Source organism: Camponotus floridanus, unplaced genomic scaffold (genome assembly GCF_003227725.1).
Source record: "Camponotus floridanus strain SB8 unplaced genomic scaffold, Cflo_v7.5 scaffold14, whole genome shotgun sequence".
Lineage (NCBI taxonomy): Eukaryota > Metazoa > Arthropoda > Insecta > Hymenoptera > Formicidae > Camponotus > Camponotus floridanus.
In genome coordinates, this window is record NW_020229259.1 from 365,589 (window position 1) to 392,353 (window position 26,765).

A 26,765-nucleotide genomic window follows, 5' to 3' on the forward strand; every position below is an offset into this window, starting at 1 on the left:
AAATATTTAGCGCAATTATGTAAAAAACTGTAGGTTTAACTTAAAAATCCCTCAATGTGTGTGCAAAAATATTTAGCATTTAAACCAAGAGATTTATTCTTTTGTTTCATTATTGTTATTGAAATTAGGGTACTATAAAAAAAAAGAAAATATTAGGAAAAAATAGAAAATATTTAGCGCAATTATGTAAAAAACTGTAGGTTTAACTTAAAAATCCCTCAATGTATGTGCAAAAATATTTAGCATTTAAACCAAGAGATTTATTCTTTTGTTTCATTATTGTTATTGAAATTAGGGTACTATAAAAAAAAAGAAAATATTAGGAAAAAATAGAAAAAATTTAGCGCAATTATGTAAAAAACTGTAGGTTTAACTTAAAAATCCCTCAATGTGTGTGCAAAAATATTTAAACCAAGAGATTTATTCTTTTGTTTCATTATTGTTAATGAAATTAGGGTACTATAGAGATTACAATTATTATAATTTCCCCTCTTAATCAGCGCGCCCACAATAGAAGAAGGTTACAATTACAAACATCTATGCGACAGGGAAGTGGCTATAGATCTTGGATGCGGGTTGTCGTCGTTAATCAAATTATGTCGTTTACGTTTCCAGGTAGCACGTAACATCGCCACTATCGGTCGCCGAGCTGTCTGCCAGACGATCCGAAATACATTATCACGAGATAGTGTAACACGGAGAGCGGACTTCTTGTGAAGTGCTATCACTTCGGGAGAATCGCTGATGAGGTCTGGCTGACGTTACCGCAAAGTAGCAAATATGCAGATATAAGAACGTTTGCGCGGTAATTTACTAGTGGCAAAAAATGTCTCGTTTAATTTCAATCCTCGAGAGTAAGCTTGCAAGCGTAGAAGCTGCAAACAAACATGTACAAAATTGCAAAATTAATTAATTAAATTAATTAAAAATCTTTAAAATTTCAAAAATTTCTTTTCCTAGATTTATTCGGCTTTATTTATAATAACGCAATATTTAACTGCACTGTAATTTTGATTTATACCTGTTTGCAAATCCGAGGCGATTCTTCTACTTATTTAACCTACCGGGTACCTTGCGCGAATAATAGCCCGATTCAGAAATAATTTGCTGATTCTACAAATTGTACCGGATGATGAATTTCCTGCTTCGGCTTTATCCGTGCCTCGCCTTGCTCGTGCAAGATACCAAACTTTACTTTCAGTTCTCTCTCTCTCCCTGCACAAGTATATATTTTCCGGAAAGTAATTTGGTGCATAGTCTCTGAAGAGAGATATATAAGAGAATTCTATATAGCTAAAGAGACTCGTTTGCGCGCAGCGACGTTGAAGAGAGTTTGCTGTAATTACGGAAAATTAAAAATATGAGCCTCATAGAAATTTATGCGTACGTCTGTGTGTGTATGTGTGTGTATGTAGCAACACGTTTGCAATATGTACCGTATATTTATGACGAACGTGTCATAAGTCTAATTAACGTGCACCGCTTAAATTTCTAAATATTGTGTAACACACGTGTCATACTGCAATGGAATATTATAATGTCGAAGGGAGAATTACGCCGGAACACTGGCAGAAACTGATAGTTGAAATAATAAACTGGAAATACATATTGTAAACAAATGTATAAATAAACAGCTTGCAGAGCTTGAAAATAATTAAAACAAAATACAAATAACTTTGCAATTTTAATTTCAAGCAAAATTTACATTTAAAAAATACAAATAATATACACTGCGAAAAAACGTTTGATTGTATCAAGACATATGTATATGATTGAAGGAATTTTGATTAAATTAAACAAGAATTTCTAGTTATCATGATAAGATTCCATTTTTTTATAACTAGAACGTTTAATAGATTTTGATATAAGGATTTGGTTAGTATTTTCTGGTTGGATCTATAAAATTTCTTGTTACATTAATTTCTTTGCTTATCGTTAGGCGGCGAGCCACTCTTAATTTAACTCGTATTCAATATTTGCCATAAAATGTATATAAAGAACTAGTATTAACATTAAATCCAAAGTATATTTTTTTCTCTTACGAGCAGTAGTGCCAGAAAGAGAACGCTAGCTCTCTGATTGTGTGTGTTTGAGCTGTATCCTCTTCTTGCATCACTGTTTATCAGTTTAATTTCTAACAAACTAAATTTAAAATAATTTATTCAATAATCTGAATTGAATTTATGCAATAATCGTGTTGGAATTCAGAATATTAAACAGACTTTTGAGATAAGATGGAAAAAATTTTAGATGACTTGGTGCTGGCGAGTTTAGTATCATTAACCAGAAAATTTGATAAATTTAACAGGAAGAAATTAATCAGATTCATCTGGTAAATCTAACAAGAATTCTGGTTCGTTCATTTTTCAACAGACATACTGGTTGAATCTACCAGAATTCTAAATGCATCCAGATTTTTTCTCAATGTAGAAAACAACATTTTCAAATCAAAGATTATAATTTTCTTAAAGTAGAATGAAATAATTATATATTCTTGAGGTGACTATTATAATATTAAAATAAGACTATAATATTTTTGAAATTTAAAATTATTAAATTCTTCTAAGAAGATTATAAATTGTTGCGTTGTATTCGAAACAATGAACGCATTAGCTTAAGTATATAAGTTTTGATTTGACACTTTTTTTTCTGTGTGTAACAAATTTATTAAGAAATTAATCAGATTCATCTGGCAATTCCTACAAGAATTCTGATTCGTCCATTTTCCAACAGACATACTGGTTGAATCTACCAGAATTCTAATTAATGCATCCAGATTTTTTCTCAATGTAGAAAATAACATTTTCAAATCAAAGATTATAATTTTCTTAAAGTAGAATGAAATAATTATATATTCTTGAGGTGACAATTACAATATTAAAATAAGACTATAATGTTGTTGAAATTTAAAATTATTAAATTCTTCTAAGAAGATTATAAATTGTTGCGTTGTATTCGAAACAATGAACGCATTAGCTTAAATATATAAGTTTTGATTTGACACTTTTTTTTCTGTGTGTAACAAATTTATTAAGAAATTAATCAGATTCATCTGGTAATTCCTACAAGAATTCTGGTTCGTCCATTTTCCAACAAACATACTGGTTGAATCTACCAGAATTCTAATTAATGCAACCAGATTTTTTTCTCAGTGTAATAATAAAATAATAATATAATAATAATAAAAAATAGTCCAATAATATTTCGAAATAAATAAATTCAATTCTCTAATCCACTTCCAGCATTAAACGACACGTGGCATATTCTTTTATTATAGATTACATGAAACAACGCTATCTATCCCCCACAGAAGGGACAAACGTGGAACGCGTGGAAAAAAAATACGCAGGGAACGCGCAAACATGCTGGCACCCGGGAATGCAGGACGAGTAGGAGGCGCGATACCCATAAGTGAGATTATACATCATTCTGTCAGACGAACATCGTCGGGAGGCATTTACTGCTCGACGCCAACCGTTTTTGAAAAGCGCACGTGATGGCACATTTTTTTTCCTTGTTTTCTCTTGGCTTCATTTTTTCCTCCCTTTATCTACCTTGTCAATCTGTCAGCTGATCTCCGAGCATCGCTCGATTCGCCTTCGTTTCTCGATATCTTCGTTTCGAGGTTCGCGATTCCTCGAGCGCGACACCTCGCAGCCGCCATCAAAAAAGTCAACGAGCAAATACGCTTCCGGATTACGAGATTCTGCTCTTCGCTCGGGACGATTCCGCATAATGGATCGAATGGACGGACGCTCCCGCGCGGCCTCTTTTTTCCCGGATCCTCAACCTCCTCTCCCAGGAGCCACGTCTCTCTAACGGGACCTAAGACCTCTCCGTTTCAATCTCACTCGACATTATTACGTTTTTCATCGTGGCTCCTCTCTGCGTTAAATTCCGTTCCCATAATCCAGACTCTCCTCGTGGCCCTCGGTTGAAAAAGAGCCCTCCCCGTATATTTATTTGAAATACTTTGCGACTCTCCAAGTGCCTCGCGTAACTGCTTGGTGATCGTCTGAGAGCGAAAGTCGATGAGAGTCCGAGAATTCGATGCTTCCGCAATTTTCGATCTATAATTAACGAGCTGCGAAGAGCTTATGAGGGCGTAGGCGAGATAACATTGAAGCGGAAATGTAAACGCTCCGTCGTGAAACTTGATTTCCGTCCACTTCTGCTCGGTCAGGTCTAGTTTACCTTCCTGCATTTTTATTCTTAGAATAGCAGGATACCTTCCAAGGAATACACCTGTGTGGGCGTTTATATATATCCTGCGTGTATCGGTTGATTTTTTTTTTCAATAAAAACAACGAGATAAGTCGAGAGAAGTCTTGTCCAGAGAGTTTGCTTTACGTAGCGCAAAACTTGTCCCGTCTTGGGAAAACTTGCCTTTCGTTCACCCCCCGCAAGATACGTAGTTACTGGCGAGACAGCGAGTTACCCATTCAAATCCTTGTAGCATCAGTACGGAATCTGCATCTGGGCGAAACAGTCGCCTCACCCGCCACTTCCCTTCGCAGTCTTACTGCAGGAAACGTCGTTTGCGCGACGCCGAAATCGCGCGTATCCGTTTTCACGTGTCAGCATTGCAGCTCGAAGGCCGCAGCGGCCGTGTCACGACGCCAAAATGAAGATTGAACGCCCAAATAAATCCACTTCGACCTGGGACCAGCTGTTTCGCACGCGTTTTATTCACCCCTTCCGCCCTCCCGTCTCTCTTCCCCGCTGAAACGTGATAAATTCAGGCGCGGGAATTTTTCCTACAATCGTCGAAGCTAATCAATCTATTCGCGGGATATCGTTCGGGTTATCGCTCGTGCGTTCGATATCTCGAAATATTTTCTCCGGCGGGAACAATGGCCGAATTGTCAATGGACAATTTTGGACGCGCTATAAGCATGTTAGACAGTTACAGCAGTTTTTTTTTCTTTTTTTTTCATTCTTCTTCTCGCCCCGTGATATATTTTACTTCGCGTCTTCAAAATATAGTTGATTTAATAATTTGGAATTTCGCTGAGATAATTAAAAATTAAATCAATTCAATATATTTGAAATGATTGGAATTAATTATCTGCTCAGATATTATACAATTGAACCGAGCGATTCGATTTATTACGAATTATCGTATAAATAAATCAATAATTTAGTATAAAATTTTTAAATAGCGAATTAAATTAACATCTTTTTATAGATATTTATTTTACCAAATAAAGCAAATAGATTGAACGAAGTAGAAAAACCTGTAAAACTACAAATATTATAAAATCAAATATACAATGTAATGGAATAAAATGGCAATTCAACAAATGCATTTAACACTGATAATTCGTAATATGCACCACAGCCAAAGGGGCTAATAAAAGCGTTCGTTCATTCATTCATTCACTCATTCATTCATTCATTCATTCATTCGTTCGTTCGTTCGCTCGCTTGTTCGTTCGTTCGTGCAATGTAATTGAGGAAAAATATGCAACACCGTGTCTCCGACGTTGCATGCATCGTTAAGATTTATATCCCATCGTGTTTCAAACTATTTGGACACGCGACGAACTCCGCGCTCCATTATTTGATTGCGGGCGGTGGCGCTCGTCGATAGAAAGTAGCAGCGTTAGAGGCGAGGAAGAATATCGCTAATGGAGATCGTGAGATATTAGCGTGCCATTTTCCCGCTCGACCGCCGCTGCTTTTCGCGCGGCTGCGGAAAAACCGGCGGTGACCCGAATCGGCGTCCGAATGTCGTCGACGACGACAATCTACGTTTATTCCCGTGCTCGGAACTTATATCCTCGAGCCCCGAAAGTCCGACCTAACGAATTTTCAGCTTTGCCGATTCTTGTCCCGGCAAGAGTAGAACCCCGGGTCGTCGAAAGTTCCGTAACGTCATTACTCGCGCTTGCATCGTGCATTTCGAATCCGCCACCCTTTCTTGTCTCTTCGACAAGTTCGCAGGGTGAAAAGGAGGGGGGATCGGGTGAGAGGGATGCTAATTGCGCGATGAAGTCAGCGGAAAAGTTAGTCGCCCGTCTGTTATTATGATAAATGCGCGAGACCGCTTGTAAACGCGCGATATATCGCCGCCTTGGGAAGAAGTAGATGTGATGTGTTATAATAGCAATTATTTGCAAGTGTGCATTGAGAAAAAAATCTGATTGCATTAATTAGAATTCTGGTAGATTCAACCAGTATGTCTGTTGGAAAATGGACGAACCAGAAATTTCCGGATGAATCTGATTAATTTCTTCCTGTTAAATTTTCTGGTTAATAATATTAAACTCACCAGCACCAAGTCGTCTAAAATTTTTTCCATCTAATCTCAAAAGTCTGTTTAATATTCTGAATTCCAACAAGATTAATAGATAAATTCAATCCAGATTATCGAATAAATTATTTTAAATTCAGTTTATTGGAAATTAAACTGATAAATAGTGATGCAAAAAGAGGATGCAGCTCAAACACACACAATCAGAGAGCTAGCGTCCTCTTTCTGGCACTACTGCTCGTAAGAGAAAAAAATACATTGAGAAATAATTTGGTTGCATTAATTAGAATTCTGGTAGATTCAACCAGTATGTCTGTTGAAAAATGGACAAATCAGAATTCTTGTAGGAATTGCCAGATAAATCTGATTAATTTCTTCTTGTTGAATTTATCAAATTTTCTGGTTAATAATACTAAACTCGCCAGCACTAAGTCGTCTAAAATTTTTTCCATCCAATCTCAAAAGTCTGTTTAATATTTTAATTTCCAAGATTATTAGATAAATTCAATCCAGATTATTGAATAAATTATTTTAAATTCAGTTTGTTAGAAATTAAATTGATAAACAGTGATGCAAGAAGAGGATGCAGCTCAAATACACACAATCAGAAAGCTAGCGTCCTCTTTCTGGCACTATTGCTCGTAAGAGAAAAAAAATATAATTTGGATTTAATGTTAATACTAGTTCTTTATATACATTTCATGGCAAATATTGAATACGAGTAAAGTTAAAAGTGGCTCGTCGCCAAACGGCAAGCAAAGAAATTAATGTAACAAGAAATTTTATAGATCCAACCAGAAAATACTAACCAAATCCTCATAGTAAAATCTATTAATTTAAATTTATTAAATCTATTAATCTATTATTATTCTAGTTAAAAAAAATCGAGTCTTATCATGATAACTAGAAATTCTTGTTTGATTTAACTAAAATGCTTTCAATTATATACGTCTTGTTGATATAATCAAACGATTTTTCTCAGTGTATATTTATTCTGTAGACGATTTATTATGTAGACGTTCGTAATAATTGATCAGCTAAAAGATGGATTTTTGGGAGATGTAGCAAAGTTAAATCAAGGTTATATTAACTTGGATAAAAGTTTGCAAATTATCGACACAAATAGTGATATCGATAACAAAGATAACAGATTTCGAACATTGCAAATAATCAATTATTAGAGGCAAGATGTAGAGAATTTTTTGTGGAATTTCAAATCATCTAAAACCATTAAAAATCCTTTAGAAACGAGTATTATAATTGAAAAATGATATCCTATAAAATAATATCCATGTAGCTCCTGCTTTAATTTCGATTATTATTTAATTGCTTATTTAAGCAAGCTTAAAATACCCTTGCATGTACAATAAAATATAAAACAAATTTGGATGGACGGATTAATATTAAACAATTATTACTATCTAATGAGAGACATTGTTCGGATTATTACAAATTACATAATCTCAGATTAGCAGATAATTTTTAATAATTAATAGAAAGACTGAATGATGTATTGCGGAAAATTTTTCATGTATTATAATAAATATTGAAGAGGGAAAAGTATGAAAATTTGTAAAGTAAAAGCGCGACACTTGTCTCGCCATTTTGTCGACAAAATATTTCACAGAATTCGAATTTGAGAGGAGCTCACGTAACATTTACGATCTTTCGAAACTCCACGAAGGTTAAATATTATTCTCCTCGCGTATTCTACGCAACATAAAGCGAGCATATCGAAATATGCTTTTCATATGCAAGCTAAATGTCAATCTCTCTCTTGATTTTTTTGCTCGAGCCCTTAGCTTCACCCACGAAGATCTTCCAAGTAGTGAAACGTGTAGCGAAACTCATCGGCTTTCAATCGTTCGTTTTCCTGATATTGCAGAGTTTATATCCTTCCCGGAAGCTTTCCATTATGATGGAAAAACATGATTTTATTTATGAAATACATCCTGTCCTTGGCTGACATCAGATATCCGAAGACGTCAAAGTAAATTTTCCTTTCTGATTACAACTCTCCATTCTCTTTCAATACCTATCATTGCAAACGCTCTCTCGGTTTTTCATCTTTATGAAAGTTTCAGCTCGCTTCCTTTTTCTTTCAGACATGTACATATTTTATGTTGTGTTGTCTATTATTCTGCTTTTACTTGCATTTAAAAACTGTTTTATTTAAATCAATTTTTAAGAGAATATGTCATATGTATTACAATATTATCTTCGGTTATCGTTTATAGCTTTCGCGTTTCTAGCAAAAATATGTATCTATATTTTTAAATTGCAATTCGCCTCCGGTTTCTCCAACATTGAAACATCCATTTCACATTTTATACCTTATAAAAAACACGTTCACAATTTATTTGTTTATTATGAGCTTCACGAAGCTATTTCATCCAACATATAGATCGATCTGCATCCTACGATGATATAATTACAACTTCATTTATTTCGCATGATTTACTTTAAACGTCGACTCAAGGGTGAGAGAGGGATGAGATGCGATTTTAATCTCTTATCTCGCCGTCTTCTTGAAGCAGAGTTTAGAAACAGAAGCATCCAACATAGAGGGATATCATCATTCTCTGTCGTCAATGGACGGTCCTCCTCGCCATCTTCATTTCTCGAAAATATAAAAGAAGACCCTACACAAAGACGAGCGAGGGTCGGAATAACGAGAGGTTCGTAACGAAAGATAATGTTTTCCGGCTTCTAAGCACAAAGGACGACGCCCCGCATGTTGATCCTCGTCCCTGGCAATTCGATTGAATACTGCCATGCAGCCATGATAGATTCACCTAGCACTGTCCTTGTGTCCTTCGACAAGGACGATGATTATTCCGCGATCTAATAGAACGTCGCGCCGCGTTTCCATTGTGCGTCCCTCGGAATAGTGAGACGTGTATTCTCTGTATTTGTGGTCGTACGTACACACGGGACGCACCTGAAATGTTTGATCGAGTCTCAGGAATGAGAGAAAAAGGAGCAAGCAATTCAAATATGTTGCAAGCGATTCGGTATTTTTGTTTATTGACATGACGACTTGAATTCGCTGTGTTTTTTTTTTCCAAGACAACGTTTGTAGAGTATATCAAAGTCGCGTTCCGTCTTTATTAAAGTGTAACAGTTTGTCTTAAACAATATTCATATCAGCAATCCTTTACGTTAGTGAATAATTTGAGAAAGAATTTTATATATTTATCTCTTCAACACACATATAGATGTTTTTAGATATTTTCTGACAGCTTCACAACTTGACATTTTCCCGTCTCTCTCGCTTAATCTTCCAATTTAAATTGAAATCTATTACAATCAATAAAATTTGCTCGCTTATATCCAATGTATATACGCGATTCTTGCGTTAAAGATGACATATTTTGGAAATATAGTCTTCATACGTATCGATATTTCATTACGCTATCGATTCTAGCAATAACATTCGCGTCCGCCAAGTAAATCGGCGGCGAGAATATCATTCGCTATTTGCTTTAGCGATTTCTGTGCCGCTACTTTACGATAGCGCGTTTTATGATTGTGGATCGTCGCGATTTTATATCACCCCGAGAGATATGTCTCGAGGGATATTGATAGTGTCGGATAATACTTGTTGTTTTGCGCGAGCTGATTCAACGAAATATTTTTGACAATTTTGATAAATAGAAAATAATTTTCAAAATATATTTTATATATATTAATATATATTTATTATATATATTAATTATATTAATATAAATATATATTAATTATATAATATTATATATATAATATATATAATATATAATAATATTATATATATATTAATTATATTAATATATTTATTATATACAGGATGTCCCAAAACTCATAATCAATCTTTCAAAGACAGATTCCTGGGATCATTTGGAGACGATTTTTCCTCAGTGAAAATGTCGGTGAAGATCATTATTTTTTGCATGTTCCCAATTTTTGTCATCATATATCTTTGCAATTAAGCCTTAAATTAAAACTCAATTAAAGTAAACTCTATTTAAAATTAATCGAAGAATGTGGTTTTGTTAATATTATATTTCTAAGCTTAGTTTATGAAAAACCTCTTATTTCCAATCACTTATAATTCAAAAATTATTAGTGCCTCGACATTTTCGTTGAGGAAAAATCATCTTCAGATGATTTCAGGAATCTGTCTTTGAAAGATTGATTATGAATTTTGGGACACCCTGTAATTAATATTATATTTTCTAAATATATTTTATATATTTATTATATATTAATTAATATATTATATATTTTCGAAATATATTTTATATATTTATTATGTATTTTATATTAAAAATCTAAAAATATGTAATTTCTTCAGAAAATTAATACAAAAGTATACTCCTTTAATTTTCTATTTATTATTTATATTATTCTCGTTGTAGAATCGTCGATTAAAAGTAGGACAAATATGATATAGTAAATATATGTGCATGGGTCGTAGGCGAACGTGTGTACATCACGTAAAATATTTTACTAAGCTTTGAATAAATTAGATCTTGTACGCTCTTCACGCGAGAAGAACACCGTGTTAGAGTTGGTAGCCTAAAGGTATCCGCCGTGTAAGAGAATCGCGTTAGCGAACTTATCACGGCACTCTTCATAAGCGTATTAAGACTTTTCTTAATTATTCCGAGTTTGCTATGAATTATGGATGCGTATGTTCAATATATGTATATATATATATATATATGAAAGCAGAGAATGTTAATTTTGACGCAAAATCCTTTTGCGTTGATGGAAAATTGAGTCAACAAATTTATCGAATTAACGACCACTAAGACGGAAGTTCGGACTGTTCCTCGTAAACCTGACAACGTTATAATTACGCCCGTTAAAAATCCCATAATGTAGGATTTTTCGAGATGCAATCTGAAGAACAAAAGGCTCTTCTTTTTATGATGGGAAAAACCCGAAATGATATGTCGGCAACCGCAATTTGCCATTATTACATGTCGACGTCGCATCACTCGCAACGACTAGTGACATTTATGTCTCGGATGCTTAAAGGCTGGGAGAAAAATCAGCTTCGTTTCGCTCGCGAGGATCGAATGAAGTATAAAAGAACGGTAACGTGATGCTATACGTGGGGCTATTTTGCGCGCGGCTAAAGGAGACGGTGCTTCGTATGCTTTATGGAACTTCAAGCTTGATCTCGCACTTTCTTTTGACGCGAAATCGAAACTTGACAAGAAAAAGGTAGAAAACGGGACTGTCTAGATATTATGATAATACTGAATATTGTAATCTACATAAATCTAGAGGAAAAACCTCTCGGAGAGGAAAGATCAATAATCGAGTTATATAATATCTCTTGAGCGCATTTTTGTGGTAAAAATGATAATTTAATTCTAAAGAAAAATAACAAGCTATTTATTTATATTATTTAATTCAAATGTAATATTATTTCAACTCAAAGGCAAATGCGGACTTTACTTTGCAACTATGCATCGACTACAATGCAACGAGTAGAGCGAGAGACCGCAGTATAATTTATAGTATTCATCAGCAAATATTCACCTCATCTTGCGGATAAGACAGAGCGAATGGCGAGTTTCCGCATTTAGTTCGCATAAATCGCAGCATTTGCGTCACCATTAACTAAGTCGATTGCAGCTGACCTCTTATATGTTACACATGTCACAGTTCTGCTTTTGATTGTAGGTCAATTGCGCATTAACGACGTGCTAATCTCAAGTACCCCCAAGCAATTTCAATCTCACATAGTCATAAATGAATTATTTCCTAATATGTGCTCGAGTGTAAGTCACCAGTCATTAGAGATTTAAGTACATTAGCAGTCTTCGAGCAAGTTTGTAATATTTCTTATTTTATAGTAACCTATAATTGTGACTTATTAATATTTTTATTATTATTAATGATTTAAAATAACTTAGAAGCATACGTTTAATTTTTGATACTATATTTTTTAATAATTTTAATTATTTTTTAATAATTTTTAATATTTTTCAATGTTTCTTATTATAAATTATTTTATCTAAGAAAAAAAATCGAACAAAGAGATATAGTAAATATTGAATATATTATGTATTTTAATTTAGCAGCAATTGACAGGCAAAATTCCTTAATTACATAATAAAGGGTATATTCCTTAATTACATAATAATGAGACGTCTAATCCTTTGTCACTAGACTTAAAAGCGTAACCTACAACATGTACCTACAACATGAGAAGTAAACTACCAGTGTCGGTCTTTTAGGCCACAAATTCCGGACAGCCTGTGTCCTGCGGAGGGAAATTAATGTAATTCCGTGCAAGTGACAAGCACACTGTACCGCGATAATGCACATATTTGTTCTACCCAAAATACAGGCCGGGCCATTCCTGAGGAATAATTGAATTCCCGCGGAACAGTCGCGGGAGAACGAAAATGCAGTAGAAACGCGGTCGGTGATCGAAAATGCAGCGTACGTATTGTTGTCGGATAGCAACCGAAGATCTAATTATCAAATGATCCTATTTTCTCGAAAACAAGACAGATTAACGAGTAACATTTTCCTGAACGAGCCATAATTCAAGCTGGATAAAAATCTTTTCGCTTGCTCAGTATAAAAGAATAGGATTGGATAGGCAGAAAAATAATATAATTTTTTATCTAAATTGCAATGAAAAGAAAGTGTCATGTAAGAAGAGAAAAATATCATAGAAAAATAAGTGTCAAATCAAAACTTATGTACTTAAACTAATGCGTTCATTGTTTTGTATATACGTAACAATTTATAATCTTCTTAGAAGGATTTAATAATTTTAAATTTCAAAAATATTATAGTCTTATTTTAATATTGTAATTGTCACCTCAAGAATATAATTATTTAATTCTACTTTAAGAAAATTATAATATTTGATTTAAAAATGTTATTTTCTATCTAACATTGCTTCTTTTCCATTAAATCATAAGAATATATTTTTCTTGATTGAACTATATAAAATGACTTCATTCAAGTAAGCAATTATTCAAGCAATTTTAAAATTAAGTATATTTTCAAAAAAAAGAATGTCCTTTTTTTCTATGATAACATATCCATATCAATTAACGAGATAAATAAAATTCCTATATAAGGTAATTTTTTCGTGTGAAAAATTATTCTGTATAACACGATAACGTAAGAAAAAAATCGCAATTAAAATTATTAAAAATTATTATGTACAAAATGATAATGTAAGTGGAAAAAAATCGCAATTAGTCCGTGAAGAGCTAAAACGTTATTACGCGATATTGAATCATTAGTACCAGCTATTCGATGATGAGAAATTTCCTCGAGATATTTCCCAAGTTCGTCGATTGAGCACTTGAATATCTGAAACATCGCGCGTGTCGTATCTTCATCACGTCCACGAAATCGGGCGAGGCAATTTGTTCGGTGTTTAACGAGCAAACTTCGATCGCGCTGAAAGATGCAGATTGTTTCGCCGTCGACAAATTGATTTCATGCCTGGAAGATGGCAATCGGCGAGTTTTTTCGCTTTCGGAGAGTGGAGAACGTAAAACTTGCCCGGCGTAATTTCTCGTATATTTCGCGCAAAAAAAGTATTGTAGATCATACTTTGGTGGATCCTATCCCCTGGAATAATGAGCCGCGCAAGCACGATGGAAATCATTTTCCGGGAAGTATTAATAATTACGATCGATCGGATATTTATGGAAATGTCGATGAAGCGCCCCTCTCTCTCTCTCTCTCTCTCTCTCTCTCTCTCTCTCTCTCTCTCTCTCTTCTTTTCTCTCTTTTTCTCGCTCGCTCGCTCGCTAAGCCGATTGCAAAGTTCGCGACGACGCGACGATAGCGGAATTATGGGAAGAAAGCAATAACGACCCCAAGATTTATGATATCGAGCAAAATGTACCTGGCTAATGCCCCGGCGGCTGCCTTCTACTTTCTATCTATATCTCGCGGGCTCGCGCGAACGCAAGCTGTCTACTAAACATGATAATGTCCATCGTTTTTCTTCTCGAAATGTCGCCCGGCATTATTTCGAGAAAAAATAAATGCGAGTCAATGCTTTTAAAGCGTCGGTCGGTGCTTTTAAAGAGATTTTATTCTCGCGAGATTGTGTGTGTGTGAAAGACGCGATGGCCGCCGCGCTTCTCTCTCTCTCTCTCTCTCTCTCTCTCTCTCTCTCTCTCTCTCTCTCTCTCTCTCTCTCTCTCTCTCTCTCTCTCTCCGCCTCCTCGTCGTCGTCGTCGTCGTCGTCCTCCACGAGACGATCTCATGCATCAATCACGGTAACAAAACCGTGTCAGGACAACGGTGGGCTATTGTTGCTTCTCCGAGAAACTTTGAATTCTTTTTCTGCGCTCTTTATTTGTGGTACCAACGTCTTAATACGAAATGCTGGGTACACTCGGTACTTATAGCGTTGGAACGCCGGAGGGAAAAAAAGTTTTATCTACTTTTCCTTATCATATCTCATTCGCAAATTTAATTGAAACAAATAATTTAATTAAAATTGAAATTGAAAATTAATTTAATTTTGATTGATATTGAATTCGGTTGTACTTTTACAAAGGGGATACGCATTGTAGGTGCATTTGGAGCGTACAGTGCAATATGCAATCATATGCAGCTAAGAGTTGCGGGAGTTAATTGCGAGGTTAATTCTTTTTTTTTTAAGCGATCGAGATACGGTTGAGGATTCTTTTGATTAAAATTGGAACAAGCCTCGATATCAATCCCATTATCCAAGTTAATTCTTCGGTACCGAATGTTCGATTAACCTCGTTTCTCCCTCAACTTCCTCTTGCCTATTTAGTTCTCACATCCCGTCAATCGTGTCCCGTCTTTTGCTGTCGCTCATCTCTCAATCGTTAATTATCTTAGCATTCTAGGTCGACTATGTATTGCCGAATTCCTTAAATATTTCCTTACACCCTACATCTTAAATAACAAAGTGTCGAGCAAATTTTCCTATAGTGAAATGTGCTTATCATTAACGATATATTGATTTACAGCTTACAATGCTGTCAAAATAATATTTGTTACATGCACGTTTCTTATAAAATAATATTTAAATTTAAATATATATATATATTGAAACATCATAAACAAATTTTTTTTATTCTAGATATTTTAAATATATTTTTGAAATTTCAAACACACTGTATTTATAAATAAAATCATCTAAATTTTAAATTGTAAATCATTATTCTAGATAATTGAATTATAAATAAGACTATTTGAGCAAAAACTTTGATACAAATATCTGATAAATCATAAAAAAATTGAATATATAAAAATCATAGAATTTAATATCTACCGTGCACTTTATGTGCAGTGGACGGTATTTATTTCTCTGTATTTATAGCACTTGTATATTTTTACATCAAGCATTCCGCGCATATAAATTTTGAAACAAAAGTGGTAGAGTGTCCGGAGCATCGTTGAGAAGTATTATTATCGCGGAATTCGTGGATATATTACAATAGAAGTGGAAGGAGGTTGATAAAAGGCACAAAATGAATTATGCACGTTCCAAAAGCACACGATTGCATTTATATGCATTAAAACTGCACTTTCAAGTATGAGCAGCATATGAAAAGGTGCATTTTACACTAAATGTTTATGTTCTTCTGAAGCATACTTTGCAGCTCAATAATAATAACACTACGTGAGACTTAATAAATAATTAAAAGCATTTGTTGTATCAGAAATTAATATATAATGCTTGAAATAAAAGAGGACTTTTGCAATTTGGGGGCAATCATAGATGCACACATGTATGTGAATCTCTTCAAAATGATTTAGTGCTGCGAAATGTCCTAATATCGCTTACTTAAAATACAAATTCTATTTTCATGTGTTCCAGAATCAAGAGTGCATTGCACGAGATACCCGAAAATTCCTCTCTCCATTTGTCCTCAACTACTTACCTTCCGACGTTCTAGTGATTTAATATACATATGGTTTCTAAAAGAAGGAATTAATTGCGTGCAGGAAAAAGGCAATCATTTCTCGCAACATCTTTATATCGCGATTATACACCTGGCATGTTATCTACATTATTATATGCGCGGTACGGAGCGGAAATTATAATGTAGCATATTGCGCTGGACTAGTCAAGCGGTAACACGCACGCACAATGTTGCACGCGGTCTATTGATCCATATTTTCTTGTCTCACGCTGTGATTTACAACTGCCGCAGCTACGAACGCCAGAACGGACATTATTATCTCCACAGAAGGCCGAAAGATGGATTACAGATGCGATCGCATTTTCGATTTTCCGAGCAAATGAATAATAATTGTGATACTTACATAGAAAAAAGGATATTCTTGTCTCTCTTTAAAAATATATTTAGTTTTAACATGGAAATCTTGAAATGAGATTATATTGCGTTAATTAAGGAAAAATATAATTGCTTACTTAAATGAAGTCATTTTATATAGTTCAATCAACAAAAATATATTCTTATGATTTAAGATTTAATTTTCTTGAACGGAAAAGAAACAATGTTAGATAGAAAATAACATTTTTAAATCAAAGATTATTATTTTTTTAAAGTAGAATTAAATAATTATGTATTCTCGAGGTGACAATTACAATATTAAAATAAAATTGTTGAAATTTAAAATTATTAAATTCTTCTAAGAAGATTATAAATTGTTGCGTATACAAAACAATGAACGCGTCAGTTTAAGTATGTAAGTTTTGATTTGACTTCTTTTTTTCTGTGTACATTGAAGAATGCAAAAAATAATATTGCAGACAAGTCTGTAAAGTTTTAAACATTATATTGTGTATAGTAAAAAAATACTTTACATTATAATAAAAAAATAAAAGCTACAAAAGAATTATAAATAAATTATAAAAAATTATAAGCAATAAACGAGAAATTATAAGAAATTATAAGCAATGAACGAGAAATTATATTTAAAAAATGATGCGATATAAAAAAATTATTTTCAGAAACTTATTACTTTATGAAACATTATTATTTTTACAGAAAATCGAAGGATGAATTATAAATCGCATTTTCGATTTTCTGAGTTTCTTTTGATGAATAATAATTGTGAGACATTGAAGAATGCAAAAGATTATTACAGATAAGTCTCTAAAGTTTTGAACAACATTACTTGAATTCACATTACATTGTAATAAAAAAATAGAAGAAATTATAAAGAAAATTATAGAAATAAATAATAATTGTAATATTCGCATTGAACGATGTAAAATATTATATTAGATAAATCTTTAAAGTCTTGAACAGCATTACTTGAACTCACATCATATTGTAATAAAAAAAATAAAGGTACGCGATATAAAGAAGAATTATTTTTAGAATATTATTTTATTGAAAAGGAAGAGAGAAAATTGTTTTTTTTTTTTTTTAGTTATTATGAATAAAGGGATATAGAAATAAGCGAAGGTCGATAAACTCGAAAAAACAGAAACCGTCAATTCCATTCCCCGAGCCGCGGGCTCAAATTTTATGAAACATTAATGTATACGGCTCGCGTAGAGTCATTTCCCATCCGTGTTGTTTTTATTCCGTTACACCCTATACATCTTCCCACACAAACGCGTATATATTTTTCTGGTTTATCGCGATAAAAACCGAAAGCAGGTGTGCGCGGCTTGTAAAAAGCGTCGAGCGGGGAAATCTGGCTTCTTCACCGTGCATTCTCGGCGCATTCGCATACGAGTGCACTTACACAAACGTCCTAAACGTTCACGTGAATGCGACTCTCTCTCTCTCTCATACATGCACCCATAGAGTTGCCGCAACGAAATCTGTCCGAGTCGCCTCATTCGGCTGCCATAAACGCAAAGCAATAATAATACACGCTCGCCCCCCCGCAGCTAAATCGGAATATAAAGCCAAACTGATGTCTCCTGGCGAGCCTCCCGATTACGGGCATGGAGTAATGACGTACGTTTATCCGGGGAATATTAAGGAGAGATAACGTATCACTTATCGGGGATCATGGCCTTCCTCCCCGAAAATGTCTCATCGCGGCTGAGCGGATCAGCTCAGGGAGAGATGATATCCGAGAGAGGAGAGACGGAGTATTCGGGACGTTATCCGCGGAACTCGTAAGAGGTTCAGCATCCGCGTGAGAACGTAATTCAAGTTTGCTCCTCTTCCGGGTCAGCGCGCCTGTCTGCGCGGAAATGCCTCGCAAGGCTCTCGTTCTCATCGCGTAAGAATGGCCAAGTTATAATTAGTGCGCGAAATCAAAGGGAGAAGTCGATCGTCGGAGGAAGGAGCTTCTCTTTCCAGCGAGGAGCGATTAATCAAATAGTTCACGCGATATAAATTTTCTTTCCTTTTTTTTTCCCCCTTTTCTTTCTCCTCTCTTCTCTTTACTTTCAAATAAAGTGTCGGCGAAAAATAAGACAGCGATTTGTTAAAATCTTCGATTATCCTTGAGATCTTGCGAATAAAGGATTAAAGTCAAAGAGCAGATTATAATAGGATCTCTCGATTTACGAGGATCGCAAGAGCTATACATAAACAAGCGAGCTTAATCCTTTTCTTTACTCTTATCCTTCTCTTATCCTTTTATCGTCAAGAAAATGCTTCTCTAATATAGATATTACATTTTAAAATTGTACGCTATATCTTCCGTTGTCAAGTGCAATAACGCGATGCGTCACAGTAAGATTAATAAAAGTCCTCGCACAGAGACGGTAGATGACTTGTAATTTTTTATTAAAAATTTATTTGATTTGCAACGGAGGACAAAGGCTGAAAAAAGTCTAATTAGCATGCATGGGATATTTATTCAAAAATTTTTGTCCGCCGCGAGAAAAATGCAGTTGCATAATAAAAAGGGCCGCTTAATTCTCATAAATTAATCTCCATAGGCCGGCAAAAATCGCTCTGAGAAGAGCCCCATACATATTGAAAGGATGTTTATCGACAAAACAAAAAAACCACTTATTACATTCGTATTATTTAACCGGAAATATCATCGGCGGTAAAAAATGGCAGTAAAAAATGGCGCGGAAATTAAATCAAAAATCGACGCAGAATAATCTCTCGGAATTTCCACGAGATAATTAAATATGGGATACTTAAGGATTTTATATGCGCATCTAAAAATCCCGGCAAGCGCGATTATATTCGTCATCCCGACATTTCTGCGAGTGTCTCGCATGGATTACCATGAAAAGCTCGACATTTCAGCATATATGTGTCACATAAAATTAGGGCAGCTCTGCCTTTTTATGATACGTATGGAACCGTAAGAAATTGTAGGGAAAAAGACAATAACTTCAGCTACCAACGTTGGCTACCAATGAGACATATCGTGTCTGCAAAACGCTCTCGTCGACATTTTTTATCGAGACTTTCGCTTATATGACTTCATTACTTCATTATTTTACATTTTTTTATAATATCTCTTGGCGGTTCACGTATAAAAGTCAGCGTATATTTTATATTGCACATATGAAAAAGACTTTTATAATAGTTTTCATAATTTTTATGATATAAATAAATAAAGTTTATTAAAAATATAGTTGAAATGAAAGGAATCTTCTAGTAAGTTAAAATTATAAAAAAATATTGTATGGAATTTCCATTATTTTATAATATTATATATTAGGGTTGTTCAGATTTATTAAATCCCTTACATTATTATTTTTCCTCCTGTCGAGAATCCGATACACGCAATTATATTACTTTTATTGCTTTTAGAAAATAATATGCACAGCGGAACTGATTCATTTTATTATTCAGATAGTATGGATTTATAGATAAATTGAGTTGCCAGGGTGTGGTATTAATATTGTGACAAAGTTGACAACCTCAAAGTTTCCACTCAATCTAAGCGTACTGTTACGTTCCATCGTTCGGAAAAGCCCAGAGCGTCTTATGCAAGTGGAAACTTCCAGTCGGGCAAATTTACAGAAGATTACGACGAAGTTTTTTCATAATGTCGACGTAAAAGTAAGACGGATACGAATAGGGGTGTGTAAACCGACCGGCATCTTGCGAGGATTACATCAAAGCGAAATCGCGTTACTGATGCAAACTTGCCTCCGCAAATATTTTTCCGCTCAAAACAACTGCATCACGATGAATAATGCAGTTTATATACAAATGTAAACTCTGGCGTAATTAATTAAATGATAATTAATAAACATAGACAAAATACATGTAATTATACGAGATGCAATATGATTAATATTTCATGTTAATGAATAATGAATATGTTACACAGAGCGCGCATCAATATAACGCTATTAAACACTATGCCGTGTAATTGAGATAGACAAACGTGGTAAGGATGATAAATGTGTATGAAAGTTTATATCTGGCAATATATTAGTTAACTGCTTTGAGAGAGAAAACGTTAAACATAATTTCTCTAATTTATTTCTGACGTTGTGAATCCCAAATTATTCATAATCGATCGTAATATACGTAATATACTTTTATTGTAAATATAAGCAATTATTGCTCGACGTAATAAATTTGTTTTCGTAATGATTAAAAAACATGATTTATATTCAAATTAATACTTTAATATTAAATTACTTTTTAATAATATCAAAATTATTTCGAGCCTTCGCACGTAATAATTTGATATGTAATTCATTTTAAAAAAATGTCTATTTCAAAGAATAACGATTTTCTTTAAATATACTCAGACTTGTATTCAAATTGATATAAAATTATATAAAGTCGCGAGCTACACTATTATAATTATTAATTAAGCATTCCTCTCAGTCGAATAAAACTCGATCATAATACATCCAACACGCGAAGGATTTTCTGCTTCTAGCACAAAGAGAACTACTAATAAAAATGTTTTCGTAATGACAAAAGACATGTCTTATATTCAAATTAATACTCTAATATTAAATTATTTTTTAATAATATCAAAATTATTTCGCACGTAATAATTTGATATGTAATTGATTTTAAAAAAATGTCTATTTCAAAAAATAACGATTTTCTTTAAATATAAATTATTAAATAGACTCAGACTTGTATTCAAATTGATATAAAATTATATATAGTCGCGAACTACACTGTTATAATTAATTAAGCATCCCTCTCAATCGAATAAAACTCGATCATAATACACCCAATACGCGAAGGGTTTTCTGCCTCTAGCGCGAAAGAAATACTAATAAATTTATTTTCGTAATGATAAAAAACATGTCTTATATTCAAATTAATACCCTAATATTAAATTACTTTTTAATAATATCAAAATTATTTCAAACTTTCGCACATAATAATTTGATATGTAATTGATTTAAAAAAATGTCTGTTTCAAAGAATAACGATTTTCTTTAAATATACTCAGACTTATATTCAAATTCATATAAAATTATATAAAGTCGCGAGCTACACTGTTATAATTAATTAAGCATCCCTCTCAGTCGAATAAAACTCGATCATAATACACCCAACACGCGAAGGATTTTCTGCTTCTAGCGCAAAGAGAACTACTAATAAAAATGTTTTCGTAATGATAAAAGACATGTCTTATATTCAAATTAATACCCTAATATTAAATTACTTTTTAATAATATTAAAATTATTTCGAACCTTCGCACGTAATAATTTGATATGTAATTGATTTAAAAAAATGTCTATTTCAAAGAATAACGATTTTCTTTAAATATACTCAGACTTGTATTCAAATTCATATAAAATTATATAAAGTCGCGAGCTACACTATTATAATTAATTAAGCATCCCTCTCAATCGAATAAAACTCGATCATAATACACCCAATACGCGAAGGGTTTTCTGCCTCTGGCGCGAGAGAAATATTCTCGTAAAGTAGAACGCCCTTCTCGTAAAACGTAAGTGCGCATTTACTCGTAAATGAGACTCAGCTGGCGGCAGCATTTTCGTGGGGCCGTTCTCCTTGGCTCTCAAAGGGCTCTGAAAGTACACACAAATGTTCCGACAGACAGGCCAATACTACGATCCACGTCGAACTAATACCATGGAGTGCGCGCGAGACCATAGAATTTCAGAGAACATTTAATAATCGAGCGGTCTCTGAAAGTTCCAAAGTGCCTGCGATAAACAAGTGCCTCTCCGATTGACGTCAGCGCAAGAATCCGATATAGCCGGCAAAAGGAGAGGCAAGATCGAGAAAAAAAAGCTTCCGTTGAAATCGCTCCGCTCTCAATCGCAGATTACTCGACGAAGGAAGGAAACCGACGACTAGTCGCTCCTTCCACATGACGGGATCTACTTGCACGGGCTTCCGGAAAATTGTCACGGAGAGAAACGGCGGTCAGCACGACTGACCGACTGGTGTTTCCGTCATGTACGAACGCTCCCGCTGCCTCCGCACGATTAATTCTCCTCTACGAAATTCGTGTGGTGGATCGAGCGAGCGTAGCATGCAAGCCAGCTCCGACTTTCGCGGTCTTAATTTACTCAGTCAATAAACTCCGGTCGTTTATTTCGTTCTCTGTGAGAAAGAAAGGAGGAGCGGGAAGGGGGAGAAGGGGGTGAAATTGTATTACCGATGTATTTAACGAGACGGAAGTCTGGTCGCAAAACAATAACGGGACTGTACGTTATGCCGCCGTGAGCAAACTCTCGTTTAATGCGTGGTTTTAATTAGCTAAAGTATCGTAATTAGTAGCAACATTATGAACTTGTACCAGTTTGCGTTTGCTTTCGTGTTTGAAGGCTCTTGCGATAAGAGCCCTTCTCGATGTTAATTTTCTAATAATTAAGATAATTTTAACGATTAATTAAATGACTAAAGTATAGTATTCGAGCGAGAAAATAAGGTTTGCGATTACTCTCCCCGTGTTTTACTACTATTGTATTGTTCTGTAATTCTCTTTGAAAATTTTACATATATACAATATGAATTGGGGCGTGTCGGCGAGTTATAATTTATTATGAATAAACTTCGCTTATAACCGATCTCGTTTCTATCTTGATTAATTACTGCAGAGTTTAACTTATTTTTTTCCACAACTAAAAAGAAAGATTAATCTTAATAGTAAGTTAACTGATTATTTTTCAAAGCTAATTTTAGTATAATGGAAAAGATAAATTGAATTAAAGTTTTTAACTATTTCTTTCTAATATACTAAGGATAATATGTTAAATAAATTAATTCACGTTGATAAAATCGATATGAGACTAGAGAATAACGAAGATGGGAAATAATTATTAATTAAAGATATGCAAAATTTCCGAGATAGCAGTGGAACATAATATTTTAGACATTCGATTAATCTTATATCTGAAACGTGAACGCGCGCTTGAAGGAATCGTGCGCTATTACTAGATATTGGCACGCATTTTAGCTCACATAGGATCCTTCGGAGGATTCCATCCTCCGAAGGATTTCCTCGCGTTATTCGAAAGCTCTATCGAAGAGCCCCCTCGCGTTTAAGTGGCTTTACGAACGGATATTGTGGATCTCTAATTTATAACGAAGACGGTATGCGAGAGGAATTTCTATGGCAGTTCACAAGGGACTTTCTGTGTTATACGAGAGGTAACTGAAGAATGGCGGCCGTGTAAATTATTTGATCAAAGAATGAGAGGAGACAGTTTTTTCACGTAATATCCGAAAGAATATCCTGTGGGATATGTGTTAATTATTTTTTATCGTTAATTATCAATATAATTCTCTTAATTTCTCTAAATTTTCTATATTTTATATACAGGGTGAGGCATCTAAAACAGGCCACCTGAATAACTTCGTTGGTAAGCCGAATACAAAAAAATTGTTCAGACAAAAGTTGTATGGTTTCAAGGGGGACATATGATGGTGTCATCAGTTTAATCTTGAAGAGCAACCCGAAGGTCACGTGAAGGTCAGCTCCAACTTTTTAAATGGGATACCTTATATGCTTTTGCATATTCTTGTAGCTCATCTCAAGAGCTTTCCAAAACACTACAATTATGTTAGTTTTCATTAAATACTTTCCAAGTTATGAGGCTTGAAATCATTTTTTAATTTTACATAAACCGTAAAATATCTTGTAAAATATTCATTTTTCGATTATTTTACCTTAATACTTTTATGTACAAAATAATGAGAAGAATCAATTGGTGTAAAGAAAACACATAATTGCTTCGAACAAAAAAATGTAATTTGCAATTAACAATTACATTTTTTTGTTCGAAGCAATTATGTGTTTTCTTTACACCAATTGATTCTTCTCATTATTTTGTACATAAAAGTATTAAGGTAAAATAATCGAAAAATGAATATTTTACAAGATATTTTACGGTTTATGTAAAATTAAAAAATGATTTCAAGCCTCATAACTTGGAAAGTATTTAATGAAAACTAACATAATTGTAGTGTTTTGGAAAGCTCTTGAGATGAGCTACAAGAATATGCAAAAGCATATAAGGTATCCCATTTAAAAAGTTGGAGCTGACCTTCACGTGACCTTCGGGTTGCTCTTCAAGATTAAACTGATGACACCATCATATGTCCCCCTTGAAACCATACAACTTTTGTCTGAACAATTTTTTTGTATTCGGCTTACCAACGGAGTTATTCAGGTGGCCTGTTTTAGATGCCTCACCCTGTATATATAGAGAGAGAGAGAGACAAAGAGAGAGAGAAATTTAGAGAAAGTTTTAGAAATTTTAAAATATTAAAATCTTTATAAAGCCAATGATAGCGTTTTGAACAATTTTAAGAATATAATAATAAATAATATCGCTGGAAAATGCATGACAATTTGTAAATATTATAAGCTTCTCCCTTTTTTACAATTGGGTCACGTCAGTTCCACTTTAACAAAACCATCGGTTTCTTCCATAATCCCTCCTTTCTGCTGGATAGATATATAACAGTGATTATAAATAGTCCTTTCAGTATTCGCAGACTATTGCGGTATTGCTTAAACTGACTCGATGCTCCTTACAGTAAAGTATCTTATTACCGACTTGGTTGTAAGTATCCTATTGTTAGTCGGTTAAAATGGTTGAGCATCCTTCGCAAAATTTTAATACGAAGAACAAATTATAATTCGCCGATCTCATACTTTTTGATAAAATACGGTAGATTATATAAAATTATTTAACTAAATTTACTGAATATTTTGCTGAATTAATCTCAGATATAATATTACTGAATAATTTATCAGTTACAATATTAAAAAATATATATTTATATATATATTAAAAATATATATACTTACTTTTACAATTTAAAAGCTTGCTTTGAAAAGATCATAATATTAAAATAATAATATATATTAAAATGTAATTAAAATATATTAAAGTAATAATAAATCAAAATATAAAATATAAAATAATAATAGAATAATATAAGATGATATAAAATAAAAATAAAATAGAATATTAAAAAATAATATATATAAGGCAATAATAAAATTTAATATGAAAATAATATTAAAATAATAATATTATAAAGATTATATCAAAATGTTTATATAATATTAATTAAATAATTATAAATATTGCAAAAATTTGCCAAACTTTAATATAAAAATTCAAGAACGCACGTTCGCATACTTTTAACTTTCGAAAATTGCAAATTTCAGGCGTAAGAAGTTACGCGAACTCAATTTTGGACTCTGCACAAAATACCTGTCCTCAGTTAGAAATGAATAGTTATTCCGGCGCAGCAATATTCCAATTCTAGAGACACATATACCATTTCTGAGGTGGCATTACAGCAGAACAGTCGCGTATAATGAAGTGTACATGTGCAATGTAGCGCAACGCCTATTCTTGATAACGCTCTTGCATATGTATTTATAATGGATTTCAGGAACACCGCGCGAACATCTCGTGTTTTGTAGACCGTAAATACATATTTGCTTGAATTTGCGTCGACTGTAAATTATAACATTGTCGGAAAAAATTGCGAATATAAGAAAATCGCTCTTACTTCTGACGTCTGACTATAATTATTCTTTTCTACTGAATTTTCTCTATTCCCTATAATTTCCAGTGTATCTCTTCCTCGTTAATAATTTCATAAATTATTTATCTTAAAATAAAAATGCCTTGCGTGTCATGTCAATTGGTTATTACACAATATATAATGTTTCTTGAATTCATATAAAAATAAATTCTGCTTTTCTCTGATTATACACTAATGAAATTAATATTGTATACAAGAAATTTAAATATATGCATGCACAACTTATTTATATATTATATTATATAGGATGTTTCAAAAGGAATAAATATTTGGAAATTTGTAACATTTTTCGATTATTTTGATTAAAAGAGTTTAGATAAATATATGTGTCCAACTGTCAGCGGATGCAAATATACAATCATTATGAAAGGTATTAAAGAACGATAAATGATTTATTGTTTGTATTGATTAACTTGATTTGAATGACACAAAACACGTGTAATTGACAAATAACTTACAAATAATTTATAATTTATATACTAATTGTTTGAAAGCTACACATCAATCTCAATGCACTTTGTAACTCTTGTAATAACAGTACCTGTTGTAAATTATTGTGTTTTTGTATGTCATTTAAATAATCAATAAATAGAAACAATAAGTCATTTATCGTTCTGTA

General features: G+C 33.4%; 1 protein-coding gene across 2 annotated transcripts in view; it reads left to right on the plus strand.

Annotated features, from left to right (window-relative positions):
- Positions 1-26,765, plus strand: part of LOC105257992 (5-hydroxytryptamine receptor 2A) — a 139,393-nt gene that overhangs the window by 49,648 nt on the left and 62,980 nt on the right. The window lies entirely within an intron of this gene.